Source organism: Pseudorca crassidens, chromosome 10, assembly GCF_039906515.1.
Source record: "Pseudorca crassidens isolate mPseCra1 chromosome 10, mPseCra1.hap1, whole genome shotgun sequence".
Taxonomy (NCBI): domain Eukaryota; kingdom Metazoa; phylum Chordata; class Mammalia; order Artiodactyla; family Delphinidae; genus Pseudorca; species Pseudorca crassidens.
The window spans coordinates 60,870,219-60,891,248 of NC_090305.1; the positions used below are offsets into that span (position 1 = coordinate 60,870,219).

General features: G+C 41.2%; 1 protein-coding gene across 1 annotated transcript in view; it reads right to left on the bottom strand.

Moving 5' to 3' along the window:
- ACKR2 (atypical chemokine receptor 2) overlaps positions 1-21,030 on the bottom strand; it is a 51,465-nt gene that overhangs the window by 28,065 nt on the left and 2,370 nt on the right. Inside the window, exon 2 of the mRNA XM_067753913.1 lies at positions 18,825-18,954. The gene's annotated coding sequence lies outside the window, so the exon portion shown is untranslated. The remainder of the gene's footprint in view (positions 1-18,824; positions 18,955-21,030) is intronic.

Consider the following 21,030-nt stretch of genomic DNA (forward strand, 5'->3'; position numbering starts at 1 on the left):
TGTTTCCACCTGAGCAGATGCTTTTGCCTTAACCCACAGGAGGAAAAGCATTTTACCTAGCAGTCCACTGCACAACTTACACAAAACAATAATTACCCCGACTACCCATAATGTGCTTGGATAGTTTCAATTTTATTGTTTCACATTTCTTAAATGCTGGACATGACACATTAACTGATTTCACAACTCACTTCTGGGTGGTGACCCACAGTTTGAAATACTGCCCTTGAATGTATCCAGAAATGAAAGGATGTGGACAGTAATGCTAGACTTCTCCTAAATACTGTGTATTTACCATCAGCCTCCATGTCCCATTCAAGGCTGCAGGGAATGCTGGGCTGGGCCACGAGAGCCTCTAAAATTCTATAAAGTGGACATAGAGAACAGACTTGTGGTTGCCAAGAGGGAAGGGGGGGTTGGATTGGGAGTTTGGGATTAGCAGATGCAAACTATTATAGATAAACAACGAGAACCTACTGTATAGCACAGGGAACTATATTCAATATCCTGTGATAAACCATAAAAGGAAAAGAATAGGAAAAAGAATTGTATATATATGTATATATACATACATATATGTGTATATATATGTATGTATATACAGCTAATCACTTTGCTGTACGGCAGAAATTAACACATTGTAAATCAACTATACTTCGATAAATTACAAAAAATAAAATCCCGTAAAGTGAAGGTGGTTCCTATTTCCTAATCCAGTGATTCAAACCAGGCATTGCCACTACTTCCACATTCTTTGCCACATCCCATACCACCTGCACTATGTATTATTGTGTGAATATTCTAAATCAGCTCATCACTTTTTAAAACTTAAATACTCACACTAGCCTTGTCTTATGGAGTACTACTGGTGAAATCAAAGGTTTGAAGTTATTCCCTGATGCAAAGTAAAACAAAAACACAGTGATGAAAATAAAACATGCCTTCTGTGTTCCACGTTACATCATAGAGCTAGAGGCCCTCCCTCCCCTGCTCTTTTCACAAGAAAATAATCCAGCCTCTGTATAGTTCAAGCTGTCCTTAACCCCTAGAAAGGCTTTGTCCTTCTGTCTGTCCACCTCTCCAATGATAATCAGCGCTATTATCATGGCTAATGACATTTAAACTCATTTAATCTTCACACCAGCCCTATGAATTTCTCGGGTCACTCCACTTTACAGATGAGGAAGCAGGTATGGAGAGATCAGGCAGACTTGCCCATAGCTAGGAAGTGATGGAGCCAGGTTTTGAACACAGGTCGTCTGACAGCAGAGCCTATGTGCCTAACTACTACACTGTACTGCCCCCCTCTGAAGATGCCCATCCCTAATGTCAGCCCTAGTGTTGCCTCTTACAGGAGAGCTTCCTGGACTACCCGTCCCATAATATTGCTCTTCCTCTATTCCCAAAGCACTCACTTCTTGCCTGTTTAATTCATTTGAAGGTTAATCATAAACTACTTGGAGACACTGCCTCTACCAGGCTGAGAGCCTTGAAAGGATGGCTACATGTTATTCTTCTGTGTATCTCTGCGTCCAACAGCCTGTCTGAGGCATTGGAGGCCTTCAGTGTCTCTTGGGCCCTGTGATCTCTCCTTGTTATTTAACAAATGCCCAGCACTCTTTGCAAGTCTCCAGCTCACAGGCTGGTTTCCAGTAAACCCTGGGAACAGTCAAAGGGTAGAGAAGATGAGTCAGAGACAATAGAATCAAGGGGTCTTAACCCGGTCCACAGATTCCCAATGGACCCACGCCTAGTATGCAGGAGGTCTCTGAACTTAAATGGGAACAAGATTACATCCTTATTTTCACTGGCCTCTGATGGAAATTCAGCATTTCCTTCAAATGGAATTCGACCTGTGACTTTGTCACCAGTAAAGTCACTGATAGTTTCATTTCACGTCACTATTATAGCAGACAATCTCAAAATATTTATACTCATCATTTCCTGGAAATTCTGATCGTTTTCAGACTCACTGCTATATCTTGTATTTAAGATATCAGTAAAGAAACACATATATACCATGCCACAGTAGGAAAAAATAGCTTAGATCTGTATTTTAATAGGATTGGCATTTCTTGGCAATTTCAATAGGATCAGTAATCTTACGTGTTTTATTTTAGACTTTTAAAAACATTATTTTGAGATGGGCCCATAGGCTTCACCACACTGCCAGCGGAAGCCACGGTACAAGAAAAAGGTTAAGAGCTGGGTTTGGAGCAAGACAGATCTGAGTTCAAACCTTAATTCTGCCATTTACAAACCAAGTTACCTGGGTCTCAGTTCCCTCATCTGTATAATGGCGATCGCTACCTACCTTACTGAGCTAGCATCTAGCATCTGAATAAAGGTGATATCCAAACCCAGCCTAGACTGCCTCGTGAGGCAGACAAAGCCCGGGGATAGTGGAGCCCTCAGCTTCCCACCTCTCCTGTCAGAGAAGTCATTTGTCCCCCTCAGTGTGGCTGAGACCAGCTCCCTGTGGCAGGACAGAAAGGCTAACTTCAGCCCCTTCTTAGATACTCTATCCCATTTCTGAGCCCAGAATCTGCACCCCACTCCCCAAACTGGCTGACTTTATGAGTCTCACAGGAGGGGCCAGTCAGCCTCCTTTAAGCACTGACATGCATTTCCACACTTTTCCACTGGGTGGAGCTGGTTCACACTCTTAATCTGTCAGCAGGACCAGGAGCAGAGCCAGAACATTTCAGAGTTGGGACCATCCCCCAACCCAGCCCCTGCTTCCTGACGCTCCCCCCTCCCCCACCCCCAACCACCCTAATTGAGCCTGACGTGCAGAAAAGTGCCCCCTCTGTGCTCCTTTCCAGTAACCCACCACTCTTGGAATGGTGGTGACTATCCTGACTTTTAATATCATAGATTAGTTTTGCCTGTTTTTAAACTTTATTTAAACATACTCATATCGCACATATTCTTTTGTGTTTGATTTCTTTTGCTCAACATTATGTTTGTGAGAGTACATGCCACTGTAGCTCATTTATTCTCATTGCCCTATAGGTTCCATTGGGTGAATATTCAGTAATTTATTTGTCTGTTTATTGTTGAGTCAGCATCTGAAGAGAGTCCAGTTTAGGGTTCGCTTTGTGGTTGCTCCCTGGAGGATGGTATCCATGCCTCCACCCAGCCAAAACTGGTTTGGACCTGGAGACTAATGATACAATACACTCACAAGAGGATTTGAAAGATTGGTCACATAGCAAAGCTTTCTGGGGAGAGCAAGGCCCACATTCAAACCAGCCTGCTTGGCTTAAGCAGAAGGGGCAGTGGCTCTAGTTTTTACAGTGGTTGGGGAGAAGACTCCCTCTCCCACTGGCTGAAGTTTGAGTGGTCTTAATATCCTACTCATGTCAAGGAAGCAAGTACCCGGGTTTTCTTATTGGCATGTCCAGGAGTGGGACAAAAAAAGGAAAAGGGGAGTGATGGGGCTTGCAGGCTATCATGATCAAACATCAAAAATAGAATCAGAGGGCTTCCCTGGTGGTGCAGTGGTTAAGAATCCGCCTGCCAATACAGGGGATACGGGTTCGAGCCCTGGTCTAGGAAGATCCCACATGCCGTGGAGCAACTAAGCCCGTGTGCCACAACTAACTGAGCCTGCGCTCTAGAGCCCGTGATTCACAACTACTGAAGTCCGTGAGCCACAACTACTGAAGCCCGCTCGCCTAGAGCCCGTGCTCTGCAACAAGAGAAGCCACCACAATGAGAAGCCCATGCACCGCAACAAAGAGTAGCCCCCGCTCGCCGCAACTAGAGAAAGCCCGCGCACAGCAACGAAGACCCAACACAGCCATAAAAAAATAAATAAATAATAAAGTAAAATAAGGTACTAAAAAAAAAATAGAATCAGATTCTTTATTACACCATTACTACAAGTAGTACTGCTATGAACATCCTTGTATAAGCCTTTTGGCAAATATTACTCATTTCTTATGTGTGTCTCTAGGAGTGCAATTGCTGGGGAATGTGTTTGTCTTGGCCAAATAGTTTTTCAAAGTGATTGTACCAAATTCCATTCCATTCAACATGCCAGTTTGTCTATCCACTCTGCAGCTGAGGGACATTTGGTTTGTTCCCAGTTTTCTGTGATTACAAATAAAGCTGCTTTAAACATTCATATGCAGGTTTTGGGGGTGAATATAAGTTTTCAATTCTCTTGGGTAAAAACTAGGAAAGAAACAGCCAGGTTGTATGGTAAGTATATGTTTAGCGGTGTAAGGAACCAGGCAAATCGTCTTCCAAGGTGGCTGCACCATTTTGCATCTCCACCAGCAAAATATGTGAGTTCTAATTGCTCCACAATCCCCTAAGTACTTGGATTGGTCAGTCTTTACTTTTAGTCATTCTACGAAGTGTGAAGTAGTATTTCATTGTGGTATTTATTTGCATTTCCTTAAGAACTAATGACATTGAATATATACGGATGCCAACTTACTATCCATATATCTTCTTTGGTGAAGTGTCTTTTCAAATCTTTTGTCCATTAAAAAAAAAAAGGCTGTTTTCTTACTACTGAGTATAGAGGGCTCTCTGTTTATCTTGGATATAAGTTCTTTATCAGGTATATGGTTTGCAAATATTTTCTCCTAGTTTGTGACTTGTGTTTTCATTATTGTAACAGTGTCTTTTGAAGAGCAGTTCTTAATTTCAGTGGAGTACAAACAATTTTTTTCTTTTACGGGTTGTGCTTTTCGTGTCTTATCTAAGAAATCTTTGCTTACCCTCAGGTCACAAAGATTTCCTCCTATGCTTTCTTCTAGAAATTTTATAATTTCAGGTTTTACATTTAGGCCTGTGATTAATGAACCTATATTACCAAAACTTCAGAAGGTATTATTTGAAAGGGGGTTCTGATAATGGACATATTGAAAGAGGTCAGAGTTTATATCCAGCAAAACATTGAAGATATATAAGGAGGGCCATAGTTTCTGTGCAGAGAGTCAAAAGTTAAGGATTTCTGCTAATCTAGAGTTTAGCTTTCAGAAGAAATGGCATGAAGTTCTAGGGATGATGGGGGCTGCTTTCCTCCCTGTATCCTCCCTTTGACAGATGTAGCATCTACATATAGTACATATTTGGTAGCCTACAAATATGCCCTTTCAGGCTATAAATAATTTCACAGTCTTGGCTTTGTTTCTTTGCTCCTCAGAGAACCATCTGTTTGGCCTTTCAAAAAGTTAAGAGTTGGGAGGGAGACTTGTTTAATGTAACATGACAAGCAAACCCTAAGTAGCATAACAAATACATAGAAAGTTCATCTTGCAATCAGGATAATTCCTTTTTTTTTTTCAGTTTTTGGCTGCATTGGGTCTTCGTTGCTGTGTGTGGACTTTCTCTAGTTGCGGCAAGTGGGGGCTACTCTTCGCTGCGGTGCACGGGCTTCTCATTGTGGTGGCTTCTCATTGCAGAGCACAGGCTCTAGGCACGCGGGCTTCAGTAGTTGCAGCACACGGGCTCCATAGTTGCCTCATGCAGGCTCAGTAGTTGTGGCGCACGGGCTTAGTTGCTCTGGGGCATGTGGGATCTTCCCAGACCAGGAATCCAACCCATGTCCCCTGCATTGGCAGGCGGATTCTTAACCACTGCGCCACCAGGGAAGTCCCAGGATAATTTGTAATGAATAACTTTTAACAATTGTCCACCAATGTCCACGATCTACCTGAACCAATAGAAGTATTATTCCTCTTATGGAGTGAAGAACCTGGGATACTTCTTTAATTTTAGAGGTTATTTTTTTCTATCTACCTTGAGCCACAGTTAAAGTTCATGAGCTATTTTATTCTTCCTTTACAGAGGCAAAAGACAACTTGGTTTGTGAAGCCCCAATGGCATTAGTTGCATTAGGCCTTGTTCTAGAATTCCCACAGGTTTTACAATGGGCCTTGCAAGTTAAAAAAAAAAAAAAAACCAGTTCCAAGGATTAGCACTAGAAAAAGGACATAAAACCAAATGTTCCTATAGGTGAGTAGTTCTCTATATTACAAAGTAGCTAACCAGCAAACATGCTATGTCAGGGAGGATCCATGCCTTTAGGTGAGGAAGATTTTTATAGCATTTAGCACACTGTGTCCCAAAGGTGGAATAAGCAGCAATCAGAGAACTTTAGAGACAGTGCTAAAGTCTGTTGTGCACCAACTACCGGGTGGTCATGGGTCACCACTGAAAAAGACATTTGAAGGACAAGCTATGATGGAAAGGGGCAGGGAAGAGGGACCCTCCTGATATGCAGCAGTAAACTATGGTGGCAAGCAAGGTGAGGACTTAAGAATCCTACAGTACTAGCCCGGCAGTCTTCTCTTTCACACACTGGACCTGAGGGTATTTATCTGGCATCTCCACACAGTCCCACACTTTGTGGTCTTCACTCAGTGCATCTTGAATGCCACAAAGTAACCGCCTTTTCTTTCTAGGCTAAAGCTTCCCAGGGCCTTGGTGGTCTCTATGAATTGTATCCAGATTTACCTTGTTTGCTATCAGTTTTGATGTAGTTGTGGCTGGTCACCCTTGCACCCTTGATGGTCTACAGCCTCACAGAGCCATAGGGATGGCCAAGAGAACATCATAGGGCTCTTTCCATCTAGGTTCTTTATTGAAATTCCTTTTCACAGACCCTGTATCCTGCTGGAACATGCGTGCTATATGGATTCTAGGGTGGCCTGGGCTGCAAAGGAACCCACGACATAACTGAGTACTTGACAAAAAGAATGCAAAAGACAAGTAAGAAAGCTCTCAGGGTTGGAGTGATACTACTGGAAAACCAGCTAGATAACAATGTTGATATGGCTTGAGTCCCGAGATCTGGTAGATTGAAAACTGCAGCGTCAGAGTTCATCTTGATCTTGGAAGGGTTTCAGGCCATGTAAAGCCCCCTTGTTGCTGTTTTATTTAGTTTTGCTTAGTGCCATAATTTTGCTTCTAGCTCACCAGAGCTTTGGAAGTTGGAAGGGATGTGTGGTTTGTAATGTATACACGTTTGAAAAGTTGTCCCATAAAATGAGAACATTAGTCTGAGTTTAAATACAAGTCTATCTTTTCCCAGACAGGAATGCATTTTTCGAGTTCTTCTGACTGTGGTAACGTCTGCCTTCCACTAGGGGTCGCCTCACACTACCCAGATAATAAGCCTAACAACTCAGATCCAGTGGACAACTCCTAACGATTGGATCATCTTTTTTGGGTGCTTTCCCCCAATACCAGTGACAGATGAAAGGCAGTGTACATAAGAAAAAAACCAGTAAATTGGAAAACCCAAGTCAAACCTAGCATTTTTTATTCTATCATGCTCTTCATTTGATAGGCAGGGAGGAGAAGGACGGACTTGCGGCCACAGGTTGCCCATCTTGGTGGAGGCTATAAATAGGTAGCACAGGATAGGAACCTGCTAGTGTGTGGTCAGCCTTTTCTGTATCAGGGCCCCATGTAGAGGCTCTTCGGTGGTTCTTACATTGGAAAGTGACAAGGGGCTAGAGATCAGAACAGGGAGCTTATAAATGTATTCACACAATGGCCTGCTTCATCTCAAGCATTTCCCTTTATGTACTTCAACTGCTTTAAATAATAAACAAAGCTTTCCTGGGGAGAAATTCATACTTATAAATCCAATACACTAAACTTTAAATGTTAGGAATCTAAAGGTCTCTTAAATGTCTCAATATTAAGAATAATTTAGTAAGATTTCACCTTAGAAAAATGTGTATTGCTCAAACATTTCAAACCAGTTACAAAGCTGTCATTCTACCAGACCAAACCCACCCTTACTGTGACAATATATAAAGCATCAAATATGTAAAGCCACTTACTTACTTCACACACAAAAAATATTAATGCTAATGGGTCTCTTCCCTTAAATATTTCGATGTTTTATTCTGAAGCTTCCCAGGTTAAAAGATGTTTACCCACCTAACGAAGGAAGTTACTATACCAGTGTCTGCTAGCAGACTGTTGGGCTGGGAGGCTGAGAATCTTATTGAGAACCCATGGGCAACACTAAACTCTATATATGATTATGTTAATGACTCCAAAATGTCAAAGTGGTAATAATTGGGTGAAATAATATAATATAATATAATATAAATATAATATACAATATCTTGGATTTTCTTTAAAATACCCTAGGAAAAAAAAGAAAACGTTGGGACTTCCCTGGTGGCGCAGTTGTTAAGAATCTGCCTGCCAACGCAGGGGACACAGGTTTGAGCCCTGGTTCGGGAAGATCCCACATGCCGTGGAGCAACTAAGCCCCTGCGCCACAACTACTGAGCCTGCGCTCTAGAGCCTACAAGCCACAACTACTGAGCCCACGCACCACAATGAAGAGTAGCTCCTGTGTGCCGCAACTAGAGAAAGCCCGTGCACAGCAACAAAGACCCAATGCAGCCTAAAATTAATTAATAAATAAATAAAAGAAAAAGTTAATACATAAATATATACCTAAATACATAAATAGGGGATTGATCATCTAGTCCACTTCCCTGGGTTCAAGTTTTATGTTACACATTTTTCTCCCTAAAAGTCCACAGCTCTTAGCCATGTTGATTTTTTGACTCAGTTTCAAAACCTTAAGATACATAAATGTATATATGTTAAGATATGTAAATACCTTTACATAAATATCTCTAGAGACCCTTGAACTTGAAGACCTGATGAAACTGTGCATTCTTTCATATTCATAGGACTATGTAACTCTTGAGGATCTTTAAAATTAGATCCAATTGGATTTTGGATATTTTATATATATACATATATATATGTGGTTTTTTTTGGCCGCGCCACGCGGCATGCAGGATCTTAGTTCCTCAACCAGGGATCAAACCTGTGGCCCCTGTAGTTAGAGCGTGGAGTCCTAACCACTGGACTGCCAGGGAAGTCCTGGATTTTGGGTATTTCACATGGTTTTCTTCTGACTCAAGGGCAGAACGTATAGGTTCATGCTACTAATATTCCCATATTCAGAAAATGTCTCCTGCTATTTTTAACAGTTTCTGTATTCTTCATGACACCAATAAATGAGTTAATAACATGATTGAGTAGCAAACTCAACAGTAATGCTCAACAGTGTTTCTACTTAAATTCTTGATTCTGTGATTGTACTTCCTTTTCTTTTATACTGAAAATCTTGATTCCTAAAATAATACACACAGTCACTAGTATGTTCATTCTAATACAAGAAAATGGTTTTAAAATACCATATTAATATGATCAATAAAGCTACGGAATAAAGTCTAAGATTTTTTATGCAGTTTCTTTTTTAAACGGTCTCCGAAAGTGTCACTCCCATTAAGTATGTGTGGGTACACCATGTTCTAGAGGTGTGCTGTCCAATACAGTAGCCACTGGCCACATGTGGCTATTGAGCACATGAATGTCCAAATTGAGAAGTGGTGCAAGTATAAAGCACACGCTAGATTTCAAAGACTTAGCACAATGAAAGAATGTAAATATCTCATTAATAATTTAATATTGATTACATCTTGACAATATTTTCAATATTTGGGCCTTGACTGGCAAGCAGGACTGCCCCACAACTGGAGTGTGGCAGAAGATAAAGAAACCACCCACTCATGCAGATGAAATTTGCCCTCCAGCACCCCCTACTGACAGACTTTACCCTGAGCCTGCTGACAGGAAGAAATGTTCTAATGTCACAGGCAAAGCAATGAAGGGTGGATTTGGAATAAGGAGGCATTAAGTGACAACTGGGACACCTCTAAAGGTAGGAGGGCTTGATCTTTTGCTATCAAGGGCTTTTTACAGGTACATAAAAGACTTCCCAGAAAAGAATTTCACCAATAGCCTTAATGAGGTTTTGCCACTTCTACTGCATGGAAATTTCCTTGTTTTCTCACAGATCTCTGACTCGGTCTGGCAATGATGAGCGTTTGTTTGTTTTGCCTTAAACATTTGGGGAAATTATGGTCCCAGGATCCGTCTTGGAACTTCTGGGCCATGTCTGGTATAACCAATTCCAAATTATACAAAAAAGGGACCAAAATGTTTCAAAGTAACTGACTGGAGGGATGCTGGAGTTTCCTTCCTGACCCAGACAGCAGCATCCATAGAACACTTATCTAACCTAAGGGGAAAGAGAGTACACCTGATTTTGAGGGGTCTGAGAGGAGAGGGTTACAACACAGGTCAAACAGATAGACCAACAGGTTTCACTTATGATGCTTGCCGGAAGCTACAAAACCTTTCTGAAAAGTAAACCAGCCCAGGGACAGACCTTAGGTACAGCATCACCAGGAGTGGAAGGCAAGGGAGGAGAACATAAAAGTAAGACATTCAGGGATCTCATGAGCTGGGCACCTGCTGCTTCATCCTACATCATACCTCTGCTCTTCTGCTGTGTTGCTCTATATCCTGTTGACTATGCCAAATCGTCAGGGGTGGCCGAGTCACAGACAAAATTTCAAAGCAAGATGTTGTCACTTGTAGGGACTACATTGCAGAAGAAACGAAGGGAGAATAGGGTCATGGTAGATGGGCCTCTGCCCCAGACTCCTCCTGCCTCTCCTTATGTTCCCTGGGGCACCTTATGGTTGAGGGACACCACTTCAAGTTTCTGCCATGTCCTGTTCTGTATCCCTTTTGCCTCTCAGTTGACACAATGGGGAGATGACTCAAAGAGGAAAGCCACGTGGTGAAAGGACAAAGTGCAGAGGGGCTGGTAGTCAAGAGGTCTTTCTAGTTCCAACTCTGAAATTGGCGTTTTGTAGGAATAAGCCCTCTCTGGGCTTCAGGGCCTTTATCTGTAAAGTTAGAGCTGTTTCAACTCCAGGGCCCTATCAGAAAAGTCAAAGGATGAAAGAGCTGACAGAGCTAGGATTTGGGGAAAAGGTGAAGAGAATAAACAGCAGAGACAAAAGCCCTTGGCCTGATCTTCTGGTGTTAGCATTGGGGAAGGTGACTCACTCTGGCCCACCCAGAATTGCCCATTACTCCTGGCTCACCACTCCCGTTTTCTCCCCTGACCTCCTTGGGAAGAGAATTTCTGGTAAGTCATAGACAGAACGCCTTAGTCATCAACTCAATAGGTGCTATTGCCTAGAGCACAGTCACATGGATGACTTATGTGCACGTAGTAAGCTAATCTAGTTCAAAAGCTGTAAGACTCTTGACACACCTATGTGGACACGAAGATAGCAATTTTGCTGTGCCTTGCCTCTACCAAAGCCCAGGTTTACAACCTCCTAGGTACTCTGCACTGGTCAAATAACATGTCTTATACATCCAACCTCTGTGGCCCTCTCACCAACCCTCATCTCTTCTCTCGTTCTGTCCACCCAAAGCTTGCCCATTCTTCCACCCTGCTCAAGTCTGTTATTCCCCAGACCGGCTCTGTCCCTTCTGTAATTCTCCAATATCAGGTGGCTTGATGTTCCCCTCCCCCAGGAGTGTTCTGCCCAGCAGTGTTCTGACTAGCTGTCATAAATGGGACCATGAAGACTGTAACAAAGATATTACTCATTTGGTCAACTATTACACACAACTATGGGCCAGCCCTTATATCATCCTCCTGTTTTATTTAGTGTGCACCACCAAAATTGTAGGTACTTCATAATATAATTTTATTTTCTAATATAATTCTATTTTCAGAGGTTTCTAGAGAAAACAGTTTATATTCTGGCTTGAAAACCTTCCTTACTACACTGTATTCCTGACAAGAAGACTCCAGAAATACCCTAATTAGCCCCTGAAATCATTGGTCTTTAATCCTAAATTAGACAGAATAAAATATCTAACTGGTCTGTGGGATGAATTCACCTCTCCAAATCTCGTAGCCTCAGACCTTCCCAGAACATTCATATATAGGTGGGCTCTGGGAAAATAATAGGCCTCAGAAAATAATTTATTTTGGTTCCATCAGAAGTGACCCTTCTCAGGATGAACTTGATCTGATTTTCTTTCCCTGACGTCAAAATGTAATTTAAGTATCCTGTGACCTACCCCACTGAGATTAAAGCTTCTGACTAGAGCTCTTTCCCTTCCTTATTGACTTTACACATATTTTTTCAGGCTTATAGTTTCTTTTATGGGGACGATTGAAGGCTGTTTGGTAGCTAAAAAGCAATTCAATTCCCCCTTGCCACCCAAAATTGGCAAACAACCATCATCAAGTCCTTAGTGGGCCTTCTCCCCGTGGGTGAGGCTGTCCAAGCGGAAGCTGGGTGATCAGCTGCCAGAGGATTCCACACTGATCGACAACTGGGAATCAGGAGTCCTGAGGGTTGTTCCAACCTCACAGCTCTGTAAGTCTCTTTCCCATGCAGAGAGAGAGACAGAGACAAAGTGGACAAGCCCAACTCCTAGAGCCCTTGTATTGGCACTTGGTCAGATCCTGTGTTAAAGGTTTCTCATGCAGATATACTGTCTTCTTAACTAAGCTGTAGGTTCCCCAGAGGCAGAGTGCTCTGCCTTTCTTTTCCTGTTCTACTCTCTACAGTACACAGCCTAGGGTTCAATATTTAAAAGGTATTCAATAACCCCCAAATTCTCTCATCCTTTTAATGGCATGCTTTAAAGTCACTAATGAATACTCCATATTCAGGGATATGGAGATACAGTTAAGACTTGGTCCCTGCACAAAAGAAACCCATAACATCAGCGTGTAGAAAGACTGACTTGTAATAAAGGCTATATCACAGTTATGGGTGTTGGCATATCTATATATCATAGTTATGGGTGACAGAAGTTCAAATGAGGAAATTGTACATTTTTGCTGGTGAGATGGATGAAGAAAGACTTGACAGATGAAATCCTTTGGACCTGGGACTCAAAGGATGAACAGTGTTTTACCAGGTGAAAGTGAATACCTAAAAACTTGGATAGAACACTCCACTCAATGATAGCAGGATACACATTCTTCTCAAGTGCACATGGAGCATTCTTCAGGATAGACCATATGTTAGGCCGTAAAACAAGTCTCAATAAATTTAAAAGAACTGAAATCATACAAAGTATGTTCTCTGACCACAATGGAATTAAATTAAATCAACAACAGAAGGAAATTTAGGGGATTCACAACTATGTGGAAATTAAACAACATACTCCTAAGTAACCAATGAGTCAAAGAAGAAATCACAAGGGAAACTAAAAAATACTTTGAGATGAAAGAAACCAAAAACAAAATACAAAAAACTTATAGGATACAGTGAAAGCAATGCTTAGAAGGAAATGTATAGCTGTAAATGCCTATGTTAAAAAAGAAAAAAGACCTCAAATAAAGGAATTAACCTGCCACCTTAAGACCCTAGAAAAAGTAGAGCAAACTAAACTCAAAGCAAGCGTAATGAAAGACAAAACAAATACTAGAGCAGAAATAAATGAAAGAGAACAAAAATACAACAGAGAAAAAAAAAATTTTAAGTTGTTCTTTGAAAAGATCAATAAAATTGAAAAAACTGAAAAAAAATAGGAAGAAGGAATAAAAGGGAGAAGACTCAAATCACTAAAATAAGGAATAAAAGAGGGATTAAGAAAGGAATAAAAAGGATTGTAAGGGAATACTATGAACAACTGTATGCCAACAAATTAGATAATTTAGAAGAAATGGACAAATTTCTAGAAAAATACAAAACTACCAAAACTGTCTTAGAAGGAAACAAAAAATCTGAATAGACCTATAATAAAGGATTGAATTAGTAATCAAAAAACTTCCCACAAAGAAAAGCCCATGATCCGATGGTTTCACTGGAGACTTCTAACAAACATTTAAAGAACTACCACCAATCCTTTCAAAATCTATCAAAAAACAGAAGAAGGAACACTTCCCAACTCATTCTATGAACCATTATTACTCTGATACCAAAATCCAACAGACATTACAAGAAGAGAAAACTGCAGACCAATATCCCTTGTGGATATAGTCACACACACACACACACACACACACGCACACAAACAATTCAACAAAATACCAGCAAACCAAATCTAACAACATACACTACACACCATGATAAGTTGGAATTTTTTCCACAAATGCAAGGTTGGCCCAACATATTAAAATCAACCAATGTAATATACCATATTACTAGAATAAAAGACAAAAACCACATGATCATCTCAGTAGATGCAGAAAAAAGCATTTGACAATCTTCAACACCCTATGATATGATAAAAGCATGCAATAAACTGGATAGACACTTTTCCAAAGAAACATCAAATGGCCAATGAGCACATAAAAACATACTAAACATTATTAGCATCAGGGAAATGAAAATCAAAACCACAATGAAATACCTCTTTACACCCACTGGGATAGCTATAATCAAAAAAGATGAACAATAATATGTGTGGATGAGGATGTGGAGAAATTGAAAACCTCATTAATTGCTGCTGGGAATGTAAAACGGTACTGCTCCTCTGGAAAACAATTTGCCAGTTCCTTAGAAAGTTAAACATGGGGGAATTCCCTGGCTGTCCAATGGTTAGAACTCTGTGCTTTCAGTGCCTAGGGCGTGGGTTCAATCCCTTGTCAGGGAACTAAGATCCCACAGCCAAGTGCCATGGCCAAAAAAAAAAAAGTTAAACATAAAAGTTACCATATGATCCACCTAGGTATAGGTATACACCCATGAAAATTGAAATTATATATATGTCCACAGAAAAAACATGTACATGACTGTTCCCAATAATTTTATTCATAATAGCCAAAAAGTAGAAACAATCCAAATGTCCATCAATTGATGAATGGATAAACAAAATGTGGTGTGTGTGTGTGTACATATATATGTGTGTACACACACACACACACACACACACACACACACACACACACACACACACACACACATATATATCCGTGCCTTGGAATATTATTTAGCCATCAAAAAGGAACGAAACACCTATACATGCTAAAACATGGATGAACCTTGAAAGCACTGTGCTAAGTGAAAGAAACCAGATACAAAAGTCCACATATGATTCCATTTTTATGACATATCCAGAATAGGGAAATCCATAGACAAAGAAAATAGATTAGTGATTGCTTGCCTGGGCGGGGTCGGGGGGAGGTTGCGGGGAGACAGAGGGCGACTGGGCGTGATAGTTAATGGGCATCACCCAGATTTGGCATGATAAAAATGCTGGTCTGGAATTAAAGCTGACAGTTATACAACTTTGTGAATATATTAAAAACCACTGAATTGTACACCCTAAAGGGGTGAATTTTATGGTATGTGAATTACATCTCAATGTTTTAAAACTCAGATAAGTGATGGAATCGGAATCAGTGTGATATACTTAGCATAGAACAAAGTGGAACTAAACTTTGACTTTTATTTGATCATTTGTTGCAATAATGTTAAGGAAGAAAAGCAGAGCACAAGATTCAATGGATTGTAGTAATTCATTCTGCAAAAGTTTAATGGAGTTCTTGCCATCCTATGTAACTATGCTAGTTGCTTCAGAGTGTACAAACGTGAATGGTGCTCAGCTCCTCTCCATGTGTCTTAGAAGTTAATGGAAAGGCTAGAAGAGGATACAATGGACTGATAGCCCAAAGAGGGCTGGTTCTGCTTGTCTACTCACGCATTGCGTATGTCAGAGCAGTCCACCAGGCTTCCATTTCTGGGAGCCCCAGAATAGGCCTCCCTGGAAAGACAATGACTGGTGAGATGAAGGCTAACAGGCTGCCCCAGAGACACTTGATTAAGTTACAGAATGAAATCACACCTTGATCTCTCAGATGAGAGAGAGAGAGAGAGAGAGAGACAGAGACAGAGAGAGAGACAGAGACAGAGAGAGAGAGAGAGAGACAGAGACAGAGACAGAGAGAGAGAGAGAGAGAGAGAGAGAGAGAACGGGAGGAGGGAGCACAAAAGCACAGCTGTGGGCCCTTCTGTCCGGGGCCCTTGACTGAGAACAGGGAAGGATTGGGTCAGATTACTCTGACCCCTGACTTAGCTTAGTACAAGTTCCTCTAGACAAGAGGGGAGGGGAGGGGTGCTGTAAGACAGAAAAACTCAAACATAAGAGTTGTCACACAACAGGTTTTATCAGAGATTAAGAAAACAAGGGGAATGGGTAACTTGTATGGGTTGTACTTGAAAAAGTACAACCTGGGTGGGAAGAGATGTCCTTCCTCAACTTCAACAAAGTGAAAAAGAACAGAGGCACAGCCTGAACTGTATGGGGCCTGATAGAATAATGGGGCGTAGCTTAGCACCAAGTGATAGGAGACGGGACAGCATCGTGCATAAACACCAGAGTGAGCATGACAGTTGACTCATGTCATGGGAACAGCAATGTGGAGACACAGCTAAGATCATAGGGATGAAAAGAGATGTAAGACTGGCATATAGTGGATATAGCAGGAAGATCCTAGCTTTCTTGATGGGAGCAGATTGGGGTAATAACTCTTCTGTTACCATTTCTATTATTAGGTGTGCTTCCCTGACTCTTCATATCTGAGTGGGGCCCCGAGAAACTTAGGTTACACAGAATACAAAGCAAAATGCTAAAAATGACTCAACAAAATATAAAGTGCTAGGGAAAGGGAGTGTGTTTCAAAAGAAAAATGGGTAGCATCAGGGAATTCCCTGGTGGTCCAGTGATTAGGACTTGGCACTTTCACTGCTGTGGCCCAGGCTCAATCCTTGGTTGGGGAACTAAGATCTTGCAAGCTGCACGGCCCGGGCAAAAAAAAAAAAAGAAAGAAATAGAAAAAGGGGCAGCATCAGCTTGAAGATCAGGAAAGATTTTATTTACAAAGGTAGTAGCATATGAAGTTGAAAGGATATAAAAGATTTTAAAAAGTGTTTTCTGATCACAATAAATTTGGTTTGATAAATACAGAAAAGAAAAACACAGAGAAAAAAATGAAAATCCCAAATTATTATTCTATACTCAGATAAAACCAGCATTAACATTTGAGGGGGGACTTCACTGGTGGTGCAGTAGTTAAGAATCCACCTGCCAATGCAGGGGACACAAGTTCGATCCCTGGTCTGGGAAAATCCCACATGCCACAGAGCAACTAAGCCCTTGCGCCACAACCACTGAGCCTGCGCTCCAGAGCCCATGAGCCACAAATACTGAGCCCATGTGCCACAACTACTGAAGCCCGCGCGCCTAGAGCCCATGCTCCGCAACAAGAAGCCACCGCAATGAGAAGGCCGCGCACCGCAACAAAGAGTAGCCCCTGCTCACCGCAACTAGAGGAAGCCCGAGCGCAGCAACGAAGACCCAACACAGCCAAAAATAAATAAATAAAATAAATAAATTTATTTTAAAAATAAATAAATTACATTCCCCTTTAAAAAAAAACACATTTGAGGGGTACACCTTTCCTCATTTTATTTATTTATACCTCTATTTATAAATATCTGTAATATCTATAAATATAGATATACAGATATGAAAGTGCATGTGTTTGTGAATATATACATACATATATAGATATACCTACATACACACACACACACACACACACATATTTCAAAACAAAAGTTGTGATTGATAAGGATTCTAACAGGAGAAATGGAAGGTAAGAGAAAGACCAGGCACAGGCAAGGAAAAGAAAGCACAGAGGCAATGGAACCTTCCAGAAAGAGTATGAGCTAAACGGGACTGGATTCAAATCCTGCCTCTGCTTCCATGGAAACATAAGCAAGTTACTTAACCATGCTGAACCTCAGTTTCCTCATGTGTAAAATGGGGATAATAATATTTACTCGATGGAGCTGTTTTAATGATCACTTGAGTACATTAAGTACGTAGCAGTGTGCCCAGAGAATGGGAGGCGCTGAGCGTGTGCTGGTGTTGTACAGCAGGCTGTTTGGGTAGCTGCATGTGGTGCTGCTTGTTTCTGATGTAAGATACTTGCAGGTAAGAGGGAGGCCAGGGACACTCTCACTATAGCTCAGGGATCACAAGGATTCCAGACCCCAGCTAAAGGAAAGAGCGAACTGCCCTTAAGCAACAACTCTCCCAATTTCAGGAGAAATCATGATCTGTGCGGGGCACTTAATGCTTAGCCATCTCATGGCCTGTCATTTCCCTCTAATCAGACATACTGTACTAGGCGACAGGCCAAGGTTATGAGGTCACTTTTTCTACAGTTATTTTAATACTCATCATTCTAGAAACTCTTCTGACTCTCATAAAACAAAGTAGCAGAAGGACTTTGATGGCTAGCACTTGTCTGCTGATTCACTGAGTGAACTTGGGTCAGGCACATAATCTTCCTTTTCCGGGTTTTCCAGAAACAGGATAGGCGGGTTCCTGTCCCCGAGCAAAAGCATCAGCACAGGGACGGTAATTCAGGGCCACCAATTTGGGTGAAGTGTCTGTCTGCATAATCCATTTTTCTCTCAGAGTTATAGAAGTAATTGTCCATCCATCTCTGGCAAAGGAGACCATTATCCTGTCCTTACTGAGATATGGATCTCATTTAGATGTCAGCTACGTTTATGAGCCCTCAATTCATTAAGCCATCAAGACAAACAGATGGTGCCTCACAATCAGTGTCACGGCAAAATGACGTGGAGGGCTTGGAGATGTCAACAGAAACCTATTTGCAGTGCCATTGAGTATGGCAGTGCCTTCCATAAGAGGCACCTCATTCTCAGAGAATTAGCAGGCTGTAAAAATAGCCCTAAATCATTGTTGGGAGAGACAGAGTGGGGGGAAGCAGAGAGGCCATCAGTATCCAAGGCAGTGGGGGAGAGGAGAGGAGGATTCTGAAAGGGAGACTGTCAATGGTGGGTGATCACGAGAATTAAGAAGCCACAGGAGCCCACAGTCCCTGCCCAGCTACTGCAGCCCCAGTAGCTGAAATGCAGCTAAAGTCCCTGAACTCAGGTACTCACCTCTGCAGGTGGAGCCCAGGTGGAAAATCGTGTTTATCCTGTCTGGTGGAAAGAGCTGTTCACCTGTGGTGAACAGAAAGCTTTTGCTTCCAGTGATCAATTCTTTCTTTGCGTAATCTAGTCAAATTACCTGTACAAATACAGATTATAAAAATAAGTCAATCTTTTCAGTTATATAGCTTATATAAGATTACAAATTTTCTAATTTTTAAAATCAGTATATAAAGTACATAAAACTAAAAGACCAAGACCATCAAGGATTTACCCAATTCTGCTTACTCATTCTCTACTAAAAGGCACATTTAATAAATTATATAGGATATAAAATTATATAAATTTTTTGGTCATTGTATGATTTGCATTACCTTTTTCTTTTTTTAATTTTTACTGGAGTATAGTTGATTTACAATGTTGTGTTAGTTTCAGGTATACATAAAATTATATAAATTTTTAAGACGAGATGGTTGTGTTGTTAATTCCAAATCCAATTATCTCCAAAGCAAGGGAATGAGGCAGGAGGGCTTCAGCTCAGTTAGAGAAGTTCCGTGCCCACCCCCCGCAACCAAATAACTAACAGGAAGAAGAAAAAGGAATTCTGAGGAGCTTCAGTGAATCCAAGATCCATTTTTTAGTGACAACCGCACAGTTTTTTGTTGGAAAATATTATCAGTGAAAACAGTCTTGCATCAAGGGTAAAATGATGCAAATGTATTTCCTTATTTAATCTGTTTAAGTGCTTTCCTGTATAAATGATCCTCTCAACATCACTGGGCCAGTTTGGTCAGAGCACAGTACTATGAGAGGGAAGGCACAGTCTCACCTCTGCCACCGATCTTCAGAAGGCTTGCCCCTTGTCATTCAGTTATCTGCCCACATGTCACTGGCTACATGTGCACAAAAGTAGGAGTAGCATCAAGGATTTACCCAGGTTTCATGTTCAGTTAGTGGGATGGAAAGCAGTTCTACCAACCAAGTCAGGGAATTTAAAGAGAAAGTACAGGATTATGAGGAAGGGGTGTCCAGAGCAGGGGGAAGGAGAAGAGAGAGATAATTATGTTCAGTTACGGACGTGCTATGGAGTCTGAAATTTTATGATAGCCCGGACCCTAGTCAATTCTCCCTGGAGACTCGACTGTATGGACTATTGCTACTTTAAAGCAGCAGGCCTTGTCAAGGTGGTAGAGGGGTGACACTACAGCATGTAGCAGCCTTCCCTATCCTTAAGACCCAGGATATGGCTTCAATATAAAGAATATAAGCTACATACTGAATAGTCTTGTTTTCTGGCAGAGAAATGCTAATAGTCCTTTTCTAATGCATTCAACTTCACTACCAAGTACCTCAAATTCACTCAGCTCTTGAAACATCCTGCTCCAAAACCTTCAAGGGCCACCTAATATAATATTGTCCAAGTTCTTTGATTAGCGTTTAAGGTCCTCCCCAGTAAGCTTAGGCCTACTTTCCATTATTCTCTGACTCTGCTTTAGTCACAGATTTTTGCCTTTTCCCCACTCACTGTCCTCCGTGCCAGAGCTACAATCCCATAGTCTACCTCTATTCCTCTGCCCACTGTTTCCTTTTTCTGGAATATTCTTTCAACTTATTTACATGCTAGTCATCCTTCAAAGCCCACTCATTCAAGCCCCTGTCCCAAGAAGCCTTCTTTGAAACTGCTCGCTCCCTATGATATCTGCCTGGATTTCCATTCAAAGCACTTATCACAGACTGTTTTTGATACTTTTCTATACCTGTTCCTTTGACCTAATCAGATGATAAATTATTTCAGGGAAGGAACTGAGTCTAATTTCTGAGTCCTGTACAGGGCACAATATACATGTCCAGTATTTGCTGACTGTGACTCTCAACTGTAGTTTGAAAATAGTCATAGATATTACCAATTTTCTCAAAAGTTTTAATATTTGTTTTAGACAAAATTCCACAAAGATCACACAGTATTTTTTTAAGGATGTCAAAAAACAGATAGTGTAGCTTTAAGCTGAGCCTTAGCCCAAATCTGAGTTTAGAAGCCCATTTCTCTTATAGTGCATATGATCATGTGCGGACAGCTACTTGGAGCATGAGAAGTTACAGAGGCTCCCTAAAGAGGGGAAATTAGCAAAGCTGTCAGAGACTTCTTGTGCTGCCTTCCTATAAATTACAGGTGGATTAATTTAATACATGAGAACCCAAATAATTTTTTAAAGTT